This window comes from Peromyscus californicus, unplaced genomic scaffold (genome assembly GCF_007827085.1).
Source record: "Peromyscus californicus insignis strain IS unplaced genomic scaffold, ASM782708v3 Scaffold_18__1_contigs__length_77618521, whole genome shotgun sequence".
Taxonomy (NCBI): domain Eukaryota; kingdom Metazoa; phylum Chordata; class Mammalia; order Rodentia; family Cricetidae; genus Peromyscus; species Peromyscus californicus.
The window spans coordinates 14,474,320-14,493,195 of record NW_026294480.1 but is presented as its reverse complement, the minus strand read 5'-3'; the positions used below and the strand labels follow the sequence as shown (position 1 = coordinate 14,493,195).

General features: G+C 43.8%; 1 long non-coding RNA gene across 3 annotated transcripts in view; it reads right to left on the bottom strand.

Moving 5' to 3' along the window:
• The window catches only part of LOC128113401 (uncharacterized), a 51,265-nt gene extending 37,572 nt beyond the window's left edge, over nt 1–13,693 (bottom strand). For 2 of the 3 annotated variants that reach the window (XR_008219437.1, XR_008219438.1), the window contains exons 1-5: nt 12,927–13,693; nt 12,485–12,659; nt 11,678–11,845; nt 9,655–9,806; nt 8,945–9,162 (exon numbers count right to left, since the gene is read on the bottom strand). This is a non-coding gene — a long non-coding RNA (uncharacterized LOC128113401). The remainder of the gene's footprint in view (nt 1–8,944; nt 9,163–9,654; nt 9,807–11,677; nt 11,846–12,484; nt 12,660–12,926) is intronic. The other variant, XR_008219439.1, reaches the window with a different exon arrangement.
• Nucleotides 13,694–18,876: the final 5,183 nt, after the last annotated feature.

The following is an 18,876-nucleotide window of genomic DNA, read 5'->3' as shown; positions in this document are numbered from 1 at the left end:
GAATTAAAGGTGTGTGCCACCACCGCTGAGCTTATCCCTTCTATGCTGGCCACCTTTCTAATTTTCCTTCTGTCAAATCTATCAGTGTTCTTTCCCTGGATTTTTGAGCCTATGATGTCCTGGCAGGATATCCTCCATGCTTTTCTCAACACACCAGTCTTAGGTCTTCTTTAGAAGTGATCTCAGAGACACTTTCCCAGCTAACTCCATCAAGGACAGTAGCTCACCATCCATTCAAACGGAACATCTGAGGCTCAGCAGACCCTAATCAATGTGTGGCACGCTACACATTTGTTTAGCTGCTTCCTGCCTGAAGATACTTTTCTAGAATGTGGCTCCCATGAGACACAAGGCCTTGTCTGTCATTCCCTTATTCCAGCTTCAGTGTCACAGTCAGGACCCCACCCATTTGTCCAACTGTTCAATCTTGAAAGACCAGGGGTGACAGAAGCCTTCACCCAGGAGGTATAAACACCAAGACTGCACAATTGCTGAATTCGTTTACTGGGCATGTAGGGAGCACAGCAGCTCTCTGCTGATTCTCTGTCTGAGTGGTGAGAGGTGCACACGCTGGGATGAAACTATTCCAAGGACCCGCTCCCTGCGAGGGGCTGTTCATTAGAGTGTCAGAAGTATAAACAACTCGTCCACAGCCAAACAGGAGGGCCAGCACCAAATGAGGCTGCTGGCAAGGGTCCTCGGCCAGTGCCAGGCTTTCAATGCTGTTCCCATGAAAGCCATTCATCCTGGCGGGCAGTCAGCCTCCTGTCTCCTTGGGCACTAATTGCTCGGCCTGGTTAGACAATGGAGAAAACGCTCTACTCTCCTCCACATGACGTGAGGGAGAGGAAAGGGAGGAGGGCCGGCCTTCTAAAAGCACAATAAGTTCTGATAAAAAAGAAAACGTATTTCAAGAGAATAAAATGCATCTAAATGGCAAGGAACACCTCATCTGGGACCAGGAAAGGACGTCGGACCTACAGCCTCGATGTTCTCCAAGGCCAGTCACTGACGCCCCAGTGAAAAGTAGACTTGGGGGTGACTTGAATCTGGTCTTTGAAACGGTAAAGGCCTTTTATTTCCCCTCTAAGCAGACAGACCATCCACTCAGTCTGCACCATCCATACCCACTAGATCCCTTGCCTTTTATAAACAAAGACAGCAGGTGGGCTCAGCAGTACCAGCTGTCATCCCAGCTATCCTGGAGGCTGAGGAGGCAGAGTCCTTTGAACCCTGCTGCTAGACCTAGTGGGGAAACAGAGAGACCCTCCTTCAAAAACTACAATAATGACAAAAATCGAGTTTGGTGTATTATTATATTCAAATGTGCAACACTGGTATCAATTCAGACAAAATATTAATATTAATAAATTAAATATGAATTGAATATGCATGGCTGGCAGTTAATGACAAGCTTAGCTCCACAATTTTTCTCTGTCATAATTATCCACGGCACAAAGAATATCTCAAAGTTCTAAAATCACACTTTGTACTTACACTCCTTAAAGTGGCCATGGTCTTTTACCCAAAATTCTACAACAGAGACTCATTCTGAAGTCACAGTGACAGTGAGGAACGCAGACAAGGGTTTGACAGCAAAAATGCTTAACATCCCAAAAACCATGAGTAAACTCAGTGTCTATCAGGAGGAAACAATAAAGAAACCTTATTAAGTATGCCTGTGATGTGTTATACAGTCACCAAAAATGTATCTGGGAATCTGCCCTTTTATCTACAAATAAAATAACATAAATATGCCTCTTCAGGACAAGCCAAGAGCTAGTGACCTTATTCAATGAGGAAGGTCATGTGCACCATTTTTCTCTAGACACTTTTAAAACTTAATAATATATTTGCTACATATTTTAGTTTATATCACAACCCAAAAGGAAAAGAATGTGCTTTAATAACATTTGACAATATAAGTAAATGAAATCACTCTCCTATACTTCCGTGTTTAAGTGATAGGAAAGTAGATAAAGTAGAAATGATTCCTACAAGGCTCCTCAGAGAGGACAGACAGGAGACCCCAGGGGAAGAAGAGGGATGTCAGAAGGGGATAGGAGGGGCAAAGGCCATGTGAGACATGAAAACAGAAAGAGGCTACTGGGGATGGGAGATCACAGGGCCGGCGGGGGCGGCGGGGAGGGGGGACGGGGGCGGGGGGGGGGAGAAACAGCTAAAACAAATCTTGTTTGAAAAATAAACAGAACAAACAGTAAACAGAAAAACAATTAGGCTCGTGGGATCTTTTAATCAAGCTGTGCTTTAAAGAGTCCCGCCGCATGCTTTCTGAAGGTTCACAGCAACATTCCCTAATCCCAGGGAACTTGTAAGCTTCCCCATGTCCTATCTTTTCTTTTATGTTGCCACAGATATGGTGCTGAAACAGGGGGAATTGGCTGCTGGCTAGATAGACCTCTAATCCTCCTGTAAATCAGTAACCAAAGGAAAAGCAGAATGCTCCTGTGCTTGGAGGGGAAGAGGCATGGCGGCATCCCTTTGGAATGTTTCTCCCCATCCCTTTGGAATGTTTCTCCCCACATCTGCAGACTCTGAACTCTCAGATTTTCTTAGGCATCTGCTCCACAGCTGTTGTGTTCTCCCAGTCAGGTAAAGAAGAAACAAAAGGAATCAAACAAACCCCTGTGGAGACAAGAACCATTCAGCCCCAGAGTTGTGCTATTTCACATCGGCTGGAGACCTGCCTGGCTGAGTAAATGCTTACATAATTCTGCCAGGGAACTGGCACCCAGACCCATTACCCAGGGCCCATACCCAGGGCCAATGGTTTTATCTATGAGGCTGATCTCATTACCCTCTGATGAGGAAGTTGAAGGAAGGGGATTTGTTAGGATTGCATGATGACAAGATGAAGAAAACTTAATGGAGAAAAATGATACATATTCCATCAATACCCCAAAATACCACTAGAGAACAAACAACTCTGTTCAACTTCCTGAAGTAAAAGAAAACAACACTCCACTCGACTGAGCCAGGATCGATTGGAAAGACATTTTTACAGAGTTTAAGGAACCAGTTCGTTTTCCGGCAGATCTGGCAAGGTCGGACTACGGTCAGGATTGGCCATACTTTTGACGTGTGTGGATGGAGGGACCACTCAGGCCCTCAGAGAGGATTGCTTTGTGGTTCACAGTCCTGTCTTCAAGAAGCAATGCTTTCTGGGCCCAGAAGCTGAGATGTTTGCTCACTGAGGGAGCTGCCCCAGATGTGTTGAACAGAGACAGGAAAGTAGGCATGAGACGAGTAGGCATAGAGAATTCTGTGAGCTTTTGAGTCCTCCGGGGATTTCAACGAATTTCCAGCTGTGTGTTCCATACCCTTCGCTGCATCCCCTGGACATCTTTTCGTGCCTCACTGGAGCTAGAAAAGCACTTATTTGGTGACCATGTCAATATGACACCTTGTGTCCAGTTAGTGTAGCTGGCAGAGACAACTGTGTTCTCTGTGGTCACAGACTCATTCTGATGGGAAGGGAGAAGTTTATACTGGAAAAGAATTCTTAGAGAGTGAACCTAAACCAAAGGACTCTGGGAACCTGACAGGTGGATGTGAAAGGATTTGAATAGCAGAATCCGGAAAGAAGTTTGGTTGACTTGCTTTACTTTGCTTTGCTTTCCTCGGTTTGCAGTTTTCATGCAACTTGGAGCATGCATTCTAAGTTGGGTAACAGAAATGTGGCCAAATTCCTTCTTCCCTCAAGATGCCCCGTTTTTCATTCTTATGACCCTCAAACCTGGTTGGGTGATAGGCCCACCCATCTTTTCTGGGTTAGCCACTGGATGTAGATATTTTTGAAGGGATTTCAGCAGAATATTCTCAAATGACGTTATTTCTGAGTTATTTCAACTCCCTTTTCTTCACAGAAAGCGAAAACAAAGAGCAATCAAGGAGTGTGTGGAAAGTTGGTGCTGGAGACGTTGTTTTCATGGTGGTAAGAAGATGTTTCACTCATGTGATTTTATTCTCAGAGGCTCTTTAGCTGCGTTCTCCAAGCAAAGCAATGCTTGAGTGTGGAAAGAAAGAAGTCAGAAGTCATCAACCAGAAGAGCAACTACTTCAGCAGCATGCTGTCAGGGGGCAGCAGAAACCCCACAGAGCACAGAGATTCAGTTGGGCACCTGAAGGAGAGGCACTGAAACCTTCAGCAATCTGGAGCTGATATGCTTAACACAGCACGAATCACTCCAAAGTTATTCGTTTTAACGCTACGCGGCCTTTCCGTCGCTTTCCAACTTTTTTATAAATCATCTCTCGTCAGACTCCTCAGAGTCCCTGGGTTAAGTGAAAGCAGAAAGCAGAACTGCTAGTTTAGCTGTCCTCATGGTCATGTGCAGACCACCTATGCTAACATGCACAAAGGAAATTCATGTGGGAGAAACGCTTGGTACCCATTTTCCGTTCTATGCCAGAGAGGGGGCCCCTGTTTCCAAAAGGTGAGTGTTCATCGCTACATTCCAGAAATCAACTTTACATTCAGGATCTTCCTAAACCTCTATTAGCTACAATAGTGATCCAGTCCATCAGTCGGCCCTTACTCTAAACACCATGCTATTCTTCATTTGGCATCTCTATTAGAAAACTGATCTACGTCCTCGAGCTACTGCTCATTATTAAACCAAGTCCAGCTTCAGCATTCCTTCTGAAGGTCCTAAAACTTCATATAGGTGTTGTCTACCGTGTGCCTGGAGCTTCACTGTGTCATGGTAAGGTTTTAACATCCCTGTTTGTAGATGCTCCACACACACCTTGTGCAGAGGAATCTGTGGCTTTTTCAGTTGTTGGTGGTTTGGGATATAATTGTTTACATATTTTTATAATGAGAAGCTCAACTCTAAGGAATATTTGGCAATGAAGACTTTCAAAGCTGAACCCCACAGCAATGTAAATTGATCCTCTAAGATGGCACTGTCTACTTCAATAAACCCGACGCTTAATATATCATGGGGAAAAAAAGGTTCACAAATCATTAGACATTTACAGTAAAATGAAAGATAGCTCTTTCATCTACACAAACCGGTTCATAACAGCATGACTTCTGTAGTCTATTAAACTAAGTAATTACTAAAAGGCAAGTGATTTTTTAACTTTTTTACTATACAAGGTTACTTAAGGCAATTTTCATGCAAGTATATAGTGTATGTTGAGCATGCATTATAAGTTGCGTGATAAAAAATGTGGTCAAATTATCATGAAATTTGCAGGCAAATGGATGGAACTAGAAAATATCATCCTGAGTGAGGTAACCCAGACTTAGAAGGACAAACATGCTATGTACTCAATCATAAGTGGATACTAGATGTAAAGCAAAGGATAATCAGACTACAACTCACAACTCCAGAGAAGCTAGCTAACAAGGAGGATGACCCAAAGATGGATGAATGGATCACCTTGGGAAGGGGAAATAGATGAGTAAACTGGGGATGAGATGTGGGCAGTAGAGAGTAGGGGATGGGGGATGAGAACATAAGGGAATTCGATGGTCGAGCTGGAACAGAGATGGAGTGGGAGAGCAATGAAAAAGATACCATGATAGAGGGAGACATCATGGGAATAAGGAGAAACTGGGTGATAGGGAAATTCCCAGGAATCCACAAGGATGACCTCATCTTAGACTACTAGCAGTGGTGGAGGGGGTGCCTGAGCTGGCCTACCCCGGTGATCAGATTGGTGAATGCCCTAACTGTCATCATAGAGCCTTCATCCAGTAACTAATGGAAACAGATTCAGAGAGCCAAGGCCAAGCACCAGGCCGAGCTCTGGATGTCCAGTCAAAGAGAGAGAAGAGGGATTCTATGAGCAAGGGGCATCAAGACCATGATGGGGAAATCTACAGAGACAGCTGAACCAAACTAGTGGGAACTGATGAAATTTAGATCAACAGCTGTAGAGCCTGCATGGGACTGGACTAAGCCCTCTGCATAGTAAGACAGTTGTGTAGTTTGATCTATTTGGGGGGCCCCCTGTCAGTAGGATCAGAGTCCATTCCTGGTGCATGAACAGGCCTTTTGGAGCCCACTTCTATGATGGGACACTTCATACAGCCTTGGGACAAGAGGAGGTGCTTGGACCTGCCTCTACTAAATGTACCTCCTCATAAGAGGCCTTACCTTCTTGTAGGAGAGAAGGGGAGTGGGTTTGGAGGGGCAGGCTGGGGGGCCAGAGGAGGGAAGAGGAGGATCTTTGGTATGTAAAATGAATAAAAAAAATTCTTTTTTTTTTTATTAATTTATTTTGCAATACAATTCAGTTCTACATATCAGCCACGGATTCCCTTGTTCTCCCCCATCCTGTCCCCCTCACCTTCCCCCCAACCCCCCCCCCCCATTCCCATCTCCTCCAGGGCAAAGCCTTCCCCACAGACTGAGGTCAACCTGGTAGACTCAGTCCAGGTAGGTCTAGTCCCCTCCTCCCAGGCCGAGCCAAACAATCCTGCATAGGCCCCAGGTTTCAAACAGCCAACTCATGCAATGAGCACAAGATCTGGTCCCACTGCCTGGATGCCTCCCAAACAGATCAAGCCAATCAACTGTCTCATCCATTCAGAGGGCCTGATCCAGTGGGGACCCCTCAGCCATTGGTTCATAGTTCATGTGTTTCCATTCATTTGGCTATTTGTCCCTGTGCTTTATCCAACCTTGGTCTCAACAATTCTCGCTCATATAAACCCTCCTCATTCTCGTTGATTGGACTCCCAGAGATCCACCCGGGGCCTAGTCATGGATCACTGCATCCAGATCCCTCAGTAGTTGGATGAGGTTTGGTTTCTAGCACAACAATTAGGGTGTTTGGCCATCCCATCACCAGAGTAGGTCAGTTCGGGCTGTCTCTCGACCACTGCCAGCAGTCTGTTGTGTGGGTATCTTTGTGGATTTCTGTGGGCCTCTCTAGCATTTTGCTTCTTCCTATTCTCATGTGGTCTTTATTTACCATGGTCTCCTATTCCTTGTTTTCCCTCTCTGTTGTTGATCCAGCTGGGATCTCCCGCTCCCCCAAGCTCTCTTTCCCTCAACCCTCGCCTTTCATTACCCCCACTCATGTCCAGGCTGTTCATGTAGATCTCATTCCATTTCTCTGTCATTGGGTGATCCCTGTGTCTTTCTTGGGGTCCTGTTTTCCAGGTAGCCTCCCTGGTGATGTGAGTAGCAGACAAGTCATCCTTGTTTCATGTCTAGTATCCTGTTATGAGTGAGTACATACCATGTTTGTCTTTCTGAGTCTGGGTTACCTCACTCAGGATGATTTTTTCTAGATCCATCCATTTGTCCGCAAACCTCATGATGCCATTGTTTTTCTCTGCTGAGTAGTATTCCATTGTGTATATGTACCACATTTTGTTTATCCATTCTTCAGTTGAAGGGCATCTGGGTTGTTTCCATGTTCTGGCTATTACAAACAATGCTGATATGAACATAACTGAACAAGTGCTCTTATGGTGTGGTTGAGCATTTCTTGGGTATATGCCCAAGAGTGGTATAGCCATCCCTAATCATCAGGGAAATGCAAATCAAAACAACTCTGAGATACCACCTTACGCCTGTCAGAATGGCTAAGATCAAAAACACTGAAGACACCTTATGCTGGAGAGGATGTGGAGCTAGGGGAACTCTCCTCCACTGCTGGTGGGAATGCAAGCTTGTACAACCACTTTGGAAATCAATATGGCGCTTTCTTAAAAAAATTCTTAATAAAACAAAATGTGGTCAAATTTCTTCTTCCTTCAAGATCCCCAACTTTCATTCTTATGACCCTCAAAACCAGCTGGGTATCTGTGTTTTATCTGTGTTAATAACATGTTGTAATTAATCATATTTACAAAACACTTCCCCCAGAAAACCCCTAGACTGGTATTTAATTGAACAACTGAGTACTGTAACCTAACAGTGCTGATGAATAAAAGTATCTCAGTGTAGCCATCCTTAGGAATGAGTGATACCATAGTGGCTCCAGTATCAGCAAAGACTATCTCAAATGGGGGAATGTTAACTACAAATTTCCAGATATTCAAGGAACTCACTTAAGAGGAAGTAGCTCCAAGTTCCAGAGGTTCAGTGCATAGTCAACTGGCTCCATTGTTTTAGGCCTGAGCTGGAAGCAAACGTCATGACGAAAGTCATGGTGAGGCAGAGTTTCTCACCTTGTGGCAGTGAGGAAGGAGAGAAGGGGTGTGTGTGCAAGGTTTACCATCCCAGGGTGTGTTCCCTCTAGTGACCTGTCTCTTCCAAGTGGGCCCCACTTCCTAACATTGCCTCCCAATGCCATCAAACTATGGCTTCATCAAGTGGGTCAACCACTGGATAGATTGGATCCTTTACAGTCCAATCATTTCTCAAGGGTTGAATCCACCAGTTGGGCACCAATTCTTCAACCCATACATGAACCTTCTGAGGGGAACTTCATATTCAAACCAGTCATAACAGGAAAGATGTTACCCGGGCATCTAAGACATAACTGTCCAAGTGAAGGTTATCTAATGGAGGCAACTGACAAGTTACTGACAACTAAGCACACACACACACACACACACACACACACACACACACACACACACACACACACATACATGACAGGGGAAGCCAAACCCCAGCATTGGTTAATACATTGCTTTCAGTCATTTACCCACTCAGTCATTAAAGGCAATCATCGTTTATTTTAAACAAACCATATACATTAACCAAAGCATTACCTTAACTGAAAAATCCTTAAATTAAACAGATTTTAATTTTATCCAAGATAATAGTTTTCCATTGTCAAAGCATAAGATTATTTTCCAATTTGATAGTACTATATAAAGTATATTATGATGTTTGAACTTAATGACCATTCTTTCCAGTTTTCCCATACAAAAACTTCTGTATTGTTTTACCATACAAAAGTGTTATCATCAAGAAAACAAATGATGAAAACGTTCCAGAGTAATTACCGTGGTCTTTATTCCAACTGCAGTCTTTCTTTTGTATTGAGAGTCCACTTCTTTTTAATACCAAGTGTTTAAGCAAAGCAGGAGGGGATGCCCTTCCAAATCTGAGTCAAAGCCAAACTCTTGTTCTGAGCGGTAGGAACCACTGACCTCCACAGGCTCCTGAAGAGCGGGCTGGATGGATCCAGACTCCAGCGGTGCTGGCAGCAGAGAACTCCTGCCTGTGAAAACAGGAGCCTGTGAGGATCCAGCCCATATGTCTGTCCTGCCACTTTCAGACATGCCAGCCTCCAGAATTATGTAAGCGAGTCTCAACCAACCAATCAATACGTGTGCATGCAGCTGTGTGTGTGTGTGTGTGTGTGTGTGTGTGTGTGTGTGTGTGTGTGTGTGTGTGTTTCGAGCATGCACGTGCATGTGGGCATATGCTATTTCTCTAAGAAGCTGTAATATAAGCCTTTTATTTAAGTTTCACACACATATTTTACCCAAAAGATATAACCACTGTTAACAGTCTTCTTTCCCATATTTCTTTTGTTATCAATTAGATAATTTATTTCATTGGTGTCGTCTCTTCAGTTATAAGCTGAGAGGTTTGAGGATAGATTTTTTATTGTTGTTTTGTTTCATTCTCTCTCTCTCTCTCTCTCTCTCTCTCTCTCTCTCTCTCTCTCTCTCTCTCTCTCCCTCTCTTCCCTCAGGGAGTCACATACCTGCTTTTTCATAGACTGGGGTTGGCAAAACCAGATACACTCTGTTCTCCTTTCAAATTCTACTTCCTTATGGCCCAGGGCTTGTTAGGCAATGGACAGTGGCCAGACACAAAGGATGGCAGACATTCAGCACAGCCCCCGAATGCATATCCCTGGTATGGATAAAAATTGGCTGGGTTGTAATTAGCAGACCAAAAGGATATGGTAACTTGGAGCTGCCGAGTGTGTCTGCTGAGAAGTTCTCTATTATCACACCTTCTTAGTGACCCTTCCAGGGGACTTATTCAATTAATTGCCCTTCTAATTAACAATCTGAGAATGACCACAGTTAGCAAAGAAAGAGCAGACATTTAATGATGTGAATATTAGTCTCTTGTAAGACTGCTTTTTCTGATAAGGTTTTGCTCAAATGACTAAGATTTGCCTTGTTGCTAAGGCAACCAGCCTTTGGGAATAACCAATCTATATATCATTCCAGCAAGTGGTCTCTGCAATTTAATAAAGAGGAAAAAATAATGCAGCCACAGGCCCTTATCGGAGAGCAGAGCAAAATTGAAATGTAGAAGGGAAAGTCAGAGTGCTTGGTCTGGTGGGTGCTGGGTTTAAAGAGTGAAGCTAAATGTGCATCTGCACAGATAGAAGATAATTTTTTTTTTTTTTTTTGGAATACCAAAGATGTGTAGGAGACCAGGAAAGTAAAAAGGGACCATAGCAAAGTTAGGGCAGATGGGGAGGACTAGGGAAAGAATAGCAGGAATCTGATCAAGAAAATGGGAAGGAGAGGGAGGTAAACACACAACAGGGGGCGTCAAATAACAGTAAGAATGCCTGAAAACACCACAAGGAATCACCCAATTAACTAATTACCTGAAAAAGGTCTATGAAACACATAATCCTGTGTATACATACACATACAGTTTCAGCAAACTTTTCTCATCTGGGCTAATGGTGTTCCCTCCAAGAGCAAAAGACCTTCTTTTTTTCTTAGAAAATGTGTCTCCCTGTCTAGTAACTCACCAAGAAAGCCCAGCTGGCAGGCCCACAAGCCCCAGAGATCCACCTTTCTCTGCCTCCCCCATAGTGGGATCATTAGTATGTGCCCCCGCAGCTGGCTTTTTATATTGCCATATGGGTTCTGGGGGTTTGAACTCTGGTCCTAACCCTTGCAAAGCTGTGTCTTCACAAACTGAGCCATCTGCCGTCCTTGAAAGGGCTTTCTTGAAGGTAGCCACGGGGCAGCTTTCTTCCCTCCTGGGTAAGTTTTCCCATTTAGAATATGAGCTAATGAATAGGGATGAAGTTGCCTTGAATTGACAGTATGGATGCCTGGAAGGTCGGGACTGCCATGGTAGGAGGCAGGCAGTTGTGAGCCTAGACTCAGTCAAGGAAATAAAGAAAGATCACTTCAAATCTTCCCAGCAGAGAAGTATTTAATATGAGGGGATTAGATTACAAAGTTGTTGAAATGGTTGGCGGAGCAGGGAAGGGAGATGTTGTCAGTGATTGAGAGCCGTTTGCTCCTGGCCCTGCTGCGGGTCTTTACCCATCCAACCTGCTCTTCAGGAGCCTGAAGGTTGGTGGCTTTCCCTGAGGCAGAATATATCGCAGGCACTGAGGGAGCCTGAAGCTACTGATGAACCCAGAAAGGAATGGTTTACACTCTTATCATCATCTAATCTCATGGGAGAGTCTCCAACTGGCAAGGCATCTCCTGGAACCTTCTGGAACGATGACACGACACGTAGTTTCCAGGCTTCTTCCCAGGCCATAATCCAAGGGGCATTATCGGACTCAGGATTGGTCAGTCAGTGGCAAATCGCTGCTTTTGGAAGATTCCTGGGTCACGCACACACTGCAGTCACATCCCTACATTCCTTCCTGACTCATGCCTTATCTCACTACAACTGCTTTAGCGTTCGGTCTCGTCTCATTATTTCCTCCACATTAAAACCATGTGCTTGCTTAGAGTCGGCTTTCTCCCTCTAGATGGATTCTTAAAGATTAGAAGGAGAACTTCACTTACTGATAAACGATCTGTATGTAAAATGAAGTGAGGCATGGTTTAACACGCTGAGGACACAGGGTTGGTCGAGACGGCCCGTTTGGACTCTGGATGAAGCTCTGGTGAAACGCTAGAGGAAAACAGTGGCTTGCATCGCAGGCACTGGGAAAGGCATTCTGACAGGAGGGGCTGTAGAGTAGGAAAGAGGAGGAGCCATGTTTATAATTAGGGAAACCAGTAAAGCAGCGGTGTGCTGAGACAGGGGCAGCATGGCATGTGTGAGAAATGTGGGAGGCTGGAAGGAGATAGCAAGCAGGACTACAAGGAACGGGATCAGAGAGTGGGGGCAGATCACGCAATACTCACATTTAAAAAAATATTTACTTTAAGAGTTTGCGATTACAACGTAATTACTACATTTCTCCTTTGCCTTTTCGCCCTCCAAACCCTCCCATATGCCTCTCCATGCTCCCCTTCAAATTCACGGCCTCTTCTTTCACTAATCATTATTGCATACATAGTTGTAAATGTATAGAAGACATGTTCCTAAATAGAACCTGTTTGGTCTGCATAATGTTATTTGAATGTCTGTTTTCAGGCCCGTCTTTGGACAACCAGTTCGTGTGATCTTCCCTGGGGAGGGCCACCTCGGTAACTTCCAGCCTTCCTCGGTGGCCTGTAGTTCTTTCTAGGGTTGATGCCTCATGGGCTTTGGTGTTGTTTTGGTTCATTTCATGTCCTACAGTCACACTGGTGAGGTTACGGCTGTAGCTTCTGATGTTACTAGGAGACACAATCTCACAGCAAATCTAATCCTCTGGCTCTTACCTTCCTTCAGGCCCCTCTCCTGCAGTGTTCCCTGAGCCTGGGGTCTCGTGAGAGTGCTTTGTAGATGTATCCATGGGGACAGGGCTCCTCTACTCTGCGTTTTGCTTGGTTGTGGTTTACTGTAGTGCTCTCAGTTGCAAGAGGTTTCCTTGATAGGGGTGAAGACCACACTTACCTGTGGGTATAAGGACAAACATTTATGGATTATTGTTAAGGATTGCACTGGTTTAGTAAATTAGTGGTTGGAAATTCTCCAATAATCATGACTTCACTAGCATTGAATTTCTAACTAGGTTTCTAGTACCAGGCATCATTTCCTTCTTGTTGAGCAAGTCCTGAATCCAATTAATCTTGTTGGTTATGCCAAAGTATGCATACCACCACTCTGCCCTTAGAGTTATCATGCCATGCTAGTCATTGATGTAGTTCTTAGGCATCATACCTGGGAAGGACTGTTGTTGGCCTCCGTCCTTTGGAAGCTTGCATTGAACATCCCAGTTGCATGAAAGTTAGTCCTCAGGGGAAGAACCATTCAGGTCAACTCCAGCTCAGGGGTCTTGGGGTCCTGTTTCTGAAGTACATTGTTCCTTCAGTAATAGAGATCTTCCTTTCACCTCTCAGGAAACCAGGGACAACATCAATAGACTGTATGTTTTATGAGTCTCTTGGATCTATCCAATAGCATAATAAGATTGGGAATGAGTCCTCAGCACCAGAGTCTTTGGGGGACAGTTCCAAACCACAGCAGGTACTCTCAAGGTGCCTAACAGTTGTAGATATTACAAACGTTACAAGCAAAATCTCCAAGGCTTGGCTTTCAAAGTCTTAACTAGGAAGAGTAGATTTGCATTTAAGAATAAAGAATTGTGAAGTAAGAAATTAAAGAAAGCATTCAATTATAAAACTGTGGGATGCTAATTATATCATGGGAAATTTGGGAATGCAGAGAAATGATGAATAATAGCTAGAAGGAACCACTTTGTGCGTGTGTGTGCGCACGCGCGCGTGTGCATGTGTGTGTGTGTGTGTGTGTGTTATGTATGTATGTAGCTGTGTGCAGTGTGTGTGTGATATGTATAGTGTGTGTTTATGTGTGTGTAGTTTGTGTTTATATGTATGTGTATGGGAGGGTATAAGAAGGAGGTGTGTATGTGAATGTGGTATTTATGTGTGGTGTGTGTGTTTCTGAATATATATGTATATATATATATATATATATATATATATATAGAGAGAGAGAGAGAGAGAGAGAGAGAGAGAGAGAGAGGTGTGTGTTGTATGTGTAGGAGAGAGTGCAGTGTGTGTGTGTGTGTGTGTGTGTGTGTGTGTGTGTGTGTGTGTGTGTGTTGCATGCACGTAAGTGTGCATGTGCGCCTGCACGTGCTTGCTGGGCTAAGCAGGACATCAGACAATTACCTCTCTCACTGCTCTGCACCTTATTGCCTGGAGACAGGGTGTCTAACTGAAAGAGATGCTCGCTGATTAGGCTAGGCTAGCTTGCCAGCACGCTCCCAGGATCTGCCTTCTCCAGCCCCCAACACTGGGATGGCTTGGATTTTTCAGCTGGAGCTGGGTGTTGGAAGTCAGGTCCTGCGCTTGCAGAGCACAGCAGTCCTGTCATCTGAGCCTTCTCCCCAGCCTCCAGCACTGCTAGGTTTTTGCATGTGTAAACCACTGCTTCCCTTTAGTGAAAATGAGTCAGCAAACAGGAGGGGGCCAAGAGCAGTTTTCAGCCAAATGCCATTGCTCTCCCAACTGTCCCAAAGCCTGAGACAGTGACCTAACTTCCAGAAAAGGCACTGCCTGTCTACTTCACTTCAGGGACCTTGCTTGGTGATGCTAACATTTGCTGGTCTTATACCTGCTACGTCCTACTAGGAACAAACTTCTCTCTGACATCAGTAATCGGTTTCGTGATTAAAAATATTATTACTTTTTCAATGACTAGTTCATTTTCATATCTAGTATATTCAATTAAATAAGCTTAGAGAAGAAGATAGGAATCTCTAAAGAAAAGATTTCAAAAGAAGAGCATGAAGTTATACAAGACAAGTATCTCTCCCAATGCCATTCATTTTCAACCTTTCTAAGAAAAAAATAAACAGTTGAATTAAGAACCAGAAAGTATATTATGGAAATTTCAAATATTGAAACCAGGAATAATTCTATACCAATCTCAGAATATCCAGAAAATGTAAGAGGAAGTAGGAGATGAACCATGTCTCAAATCATAAAGGTCTTTCCAATGTCTCAAATGTGATTCAAATTGGAAGTGATCTGTTAATCAGTGAACAGAGATGAAACCAATACCTTCTTATCACTAAGGAGGCCCTAATTTGGAACTAGGGAAATATTGGATGACTCAATGAATCCTTGTATTCCAGCAAATATTAAAAGGGGATTTGAGATCACGTGTTTACGCTTTATTTCCTTGGTTATGCATGTCATGCATTCTTGAAATGAAGTCTGCCTGCCACATTACCGTGGCTAAAGCAACCACATCAGGTGCTCTTCTCTGTGATAAATTAAATTATCCAGGGTTGTTAGAGGCAAATAACAGTACATTGGCTGTGTGTACAGAAAGGGGGTGTTGTAAAGGACAGTACTTACCTTGCAGAATCTTCACATGTTTTGGAGAATGAACTGAAAGACAACAGGACTGGGGACCACAGGCCACCGACACTGTCTCAGAGCAAAGGACCTGGTGAGCGGCCCATGCCTCTGAGGCTAGTCATCCTTTCTCCTGCTCTGAGTTGTCAGTCTCCCAACCTAGCCCACTTGAAAAGTGCATACCAGATCCCTACTTCCTTCCGTTGGCCTTTCCAAAGCTTAATGCCAGTATGCCTCATGCATCCAGTCTGGATCAGATGCCTGTACTTAGTGGCAATGGATGTCACCCCATGCTGAGTCATACTGCAGCCCGACGGAAATGAAAAATTTTCAATCATCATTCAGGTTTTTTTCGGAATTGTTTCCAGCATGGACTTTGTCTGAACTTCTGTTTTATTGCTTATCTTGATCACTGGCTTGTGTTTCTTTTTTTGTGGATTTGTTACTGTGTAGTGCCTCTTGAAAACTGTCCCCTTGGGTGAATGCCTCCTTCAATCTCCAGGACCCCAGCAGGAGTGAGCTGCTGAATGTAAAACAGAAGGGAATGCCCCCCCCCCCCCCCCCCCCCCCCCGCCTCCACACACACACACACCATGACAGTGCCCTAATCCCCAGAAACTGAGATTGTGTTAGCTTCTGTGACAAAATAAACTTCACAGATGGACCAAGGGATCTCAAGATAAGAAATGGCCTGGGTTGCCCAGGTGGCCTTCTCTAACTGCAGGACAGACAGGCATGAGAGGACAGGCAATAACAGAAGCGGGAGACAGAGCGGAGACTCTTCTGTGATAACAGTGAAGACAGGGAGGGACAATAGCCTGAGGAACACAGCAGGACCCAGAAACTGAAGGTGAGCAAACAGATTCCAGAGTCTCCCTCCCGGTGGCTCTTACTGTGACTTTTCCTTCAGGCGGGACAACCTGGATATCTGACCCTCCAGACTAGGAAGCAATAAACCTGTGGGTTTGGGGGTGTTTGTGGTGACTTTTGGGGGCAGAACAGAAAACTACCAGATTGTGGGATTCTCTAGTGAGCATCACGGTGTTTCAAGGGTGGGGCACCCGAGAACCTGAGGGTGCTCAAGACCTATGCTCTTTACTCAGTCTCCAGGGCTAATGTGTTCTGGTAGTTCTGAGCATCAGTCTACAGCATTGGCTGGGGAAATGACAGGTTTTCTGCTTGGTCTGTCGTTGCCGTTAGTGTCCAAGTGTCTTAGTTACTCCTGTGCAGATGAAGACTCAGTGTCCTGCTTTCCACTGCCTTGCAAGGGTTCAAGGCCAAAACTCAGAGTCCCAAACTTAACTCCTTTCCAATGAACAGTCACGAGATGCTCGAGTATCTTGCACTTCCTATTAGAAAATTACCATTCCTCACCAGTAAGCCTCTTGACTGCTTTCAAAAGAGCTATGAAGTCTACTTTAACTGTTCACCAAGTGTCTGAATTTGCATGAAACCCTAAACGCTGACATTGCAACAACAATTTTCTGTCCCTTAGGAAAACTTATTTTTGCATTGTCTTACTGTATTTTGTCTTGTCCTGTTTGGTTGGTGTCTCTTGTAGGCCTGATCTTTGCTGAAGGGAGATGGAGGGAGGAAGAACCTGTTTTTAATTTGAAAAAAAAAAAAAAGAATTATTGTGTTTGTCTAAGGTAAGTAGTGATGTTCTTTCAGCAACTACATTTGTAAACTGAGGAGATAAAGGATAGCCTCTAATGTCAATGCAGAACCTATTCCCAAAGTATATAACTAGTCAGCCATTTGAATTCAAAATTCATTTTCACTTAGTAACAGGGAGGTTACTATGCAACGCACATTACAATCTTTGCATTATAACAACACATAGAAAGCTTTGCATTTGTAGAAGTTGAGTTTATAAATCCCCTGTTGATGAACTGACTTAGTTCCCAGTCTATCTCATCACAGACAGTATGAACTCTGCTATGACTTCAACCTGGCATTCACCTGCGTATGGGTATACACAGATGCTTTCACATTGGAATATTGTCATATAAAAAAAGAGTCACATTAGTTCTGTCACTTGCCAACAGTAAGCTCACAATGAATATTTGCCAAATAAGTGAGTTAATAAAGTAATTCATTAATAGAATACAATGAATTGTTGATTTGAAGTCAGTTAAATTGATCAGGGTACACTTGTGTTAAGCCTATTTTTACTTAATTTCTCTTTACAAGCAAGTTGGGGGAGGGATGAGGAGGGAGTGAGAGACTTCATAAAAATAGCCTCACCAAGGTTCAGGTTTCTCTGGAACACCTACAAGCAAAGGAGTCTGAGGCTAACAAGAGGATCACAGGTTTCCAAAAATAAACCTCCCTTTAAAAACAGGCAAGCTGCCAAGCCTTGTAACAGAACTCCAAAACCCCATTACTGGGCCCTTTCTAGGAAACCTCAATGTTCTATGTCGTGTAAGACAGTCACTAGTTGACTGTGTTCTTCCAGGGCCTCAAAGTAAATAACAGGTAATAAAGTAAATTACCTGACTTGTAATGTATCCAGGAGCTGTCCCATGACAGAGACAATGCAAAGGACATTGTACCACAGCTTTTCCTCTGCTCCTGAACAAGGCATTCCACAGTGGAAGCGAGCTCACTCAATCCTGTCTCTTTAGAAGAATCACATTTTAGAGAAACTATTTTTTATAGAATGTTAATATCCAGAAAAAATATGAAACTCAACAGTCCAGGGCATAAATATTCTTAGGGAGTCCAATGTCTGAGTCTACAATGTTATTCTGCAGACAGGATTCCTATTTAGATACATGAATTATATGTGGTATAAAGGAAAATGGGAGTTTAGCATCACAAGCAGCTCTAGGCAAAAATTTAAATTAAATAGAAATTGAAATCCGCATCTCCAGTCTTAACCCCCCTACACACACACACACACACACACACACACACACACACACACACACACACACACAGAGAGAGAGACGGGGGTTTTAAAAGCGGAGAGCCAGAGTAGTGATGCATGCCTATAACCCCAGCACAAGGCAGAGTAGGAGGCAAGTTGGAGGCCAGCTAGGCTATATAGTTTGATCCTATCTCAATGTTATTTGTTTTTAATCCAAAAAGGCATTGGGTATGATTTATTAATATTTTGATATGAATTTACATCAGTGTTCTAAGTCTCCCAGAGATATTTTTTCTGTCTTATTTTAGCCATAGCATGAAATAGTTTGCCTCTGACAGAGGTATTTTGTTATTGGGCATTTCATTAGCTGCATTTCTGTTGCTGCAATAAAATACCATAACCAAGGATTCTTACGGGGGGAGGGGGGGTGGAGTTTCTTTTGGCTTACAATTCCAGAAAGCTAAGGGTGCATCTTGGAGAAGCATGGTATCAGGCATGGCAGTAGAGGCAGGAAGCTGAGAGCTCACATCTCAACCAAAATCACAAAGCAGAAAGTGTGAACTGGAAATGGCAAGAGGATTTTAAAACCAAAGCCCACCCCCAGTGACATACTTCCTGCAGCAAGGCTACACCTCCTAAACCTCCCTAAACAGTGCAGCAACTGGGGACTAAGTATTCAGATGCCTAAGACTATAGGAAACATTTCTCAATTCAACCACAAGTATGGTGTTGACTGCCTTAGAGCTTTTGCTTGAAGTTAGAGAGCAATCTTCCTGGAATTGCATCATTTGCTCAGCTACTCACTGACTTCAAGTGTGTCGTCTTGGAAGAGCAGCTCCGTTCATCCATAAAAGATTTATGCCCTCATCAGCCAACTGATGGAACCATTAACAGAAGGAACACAGATTTC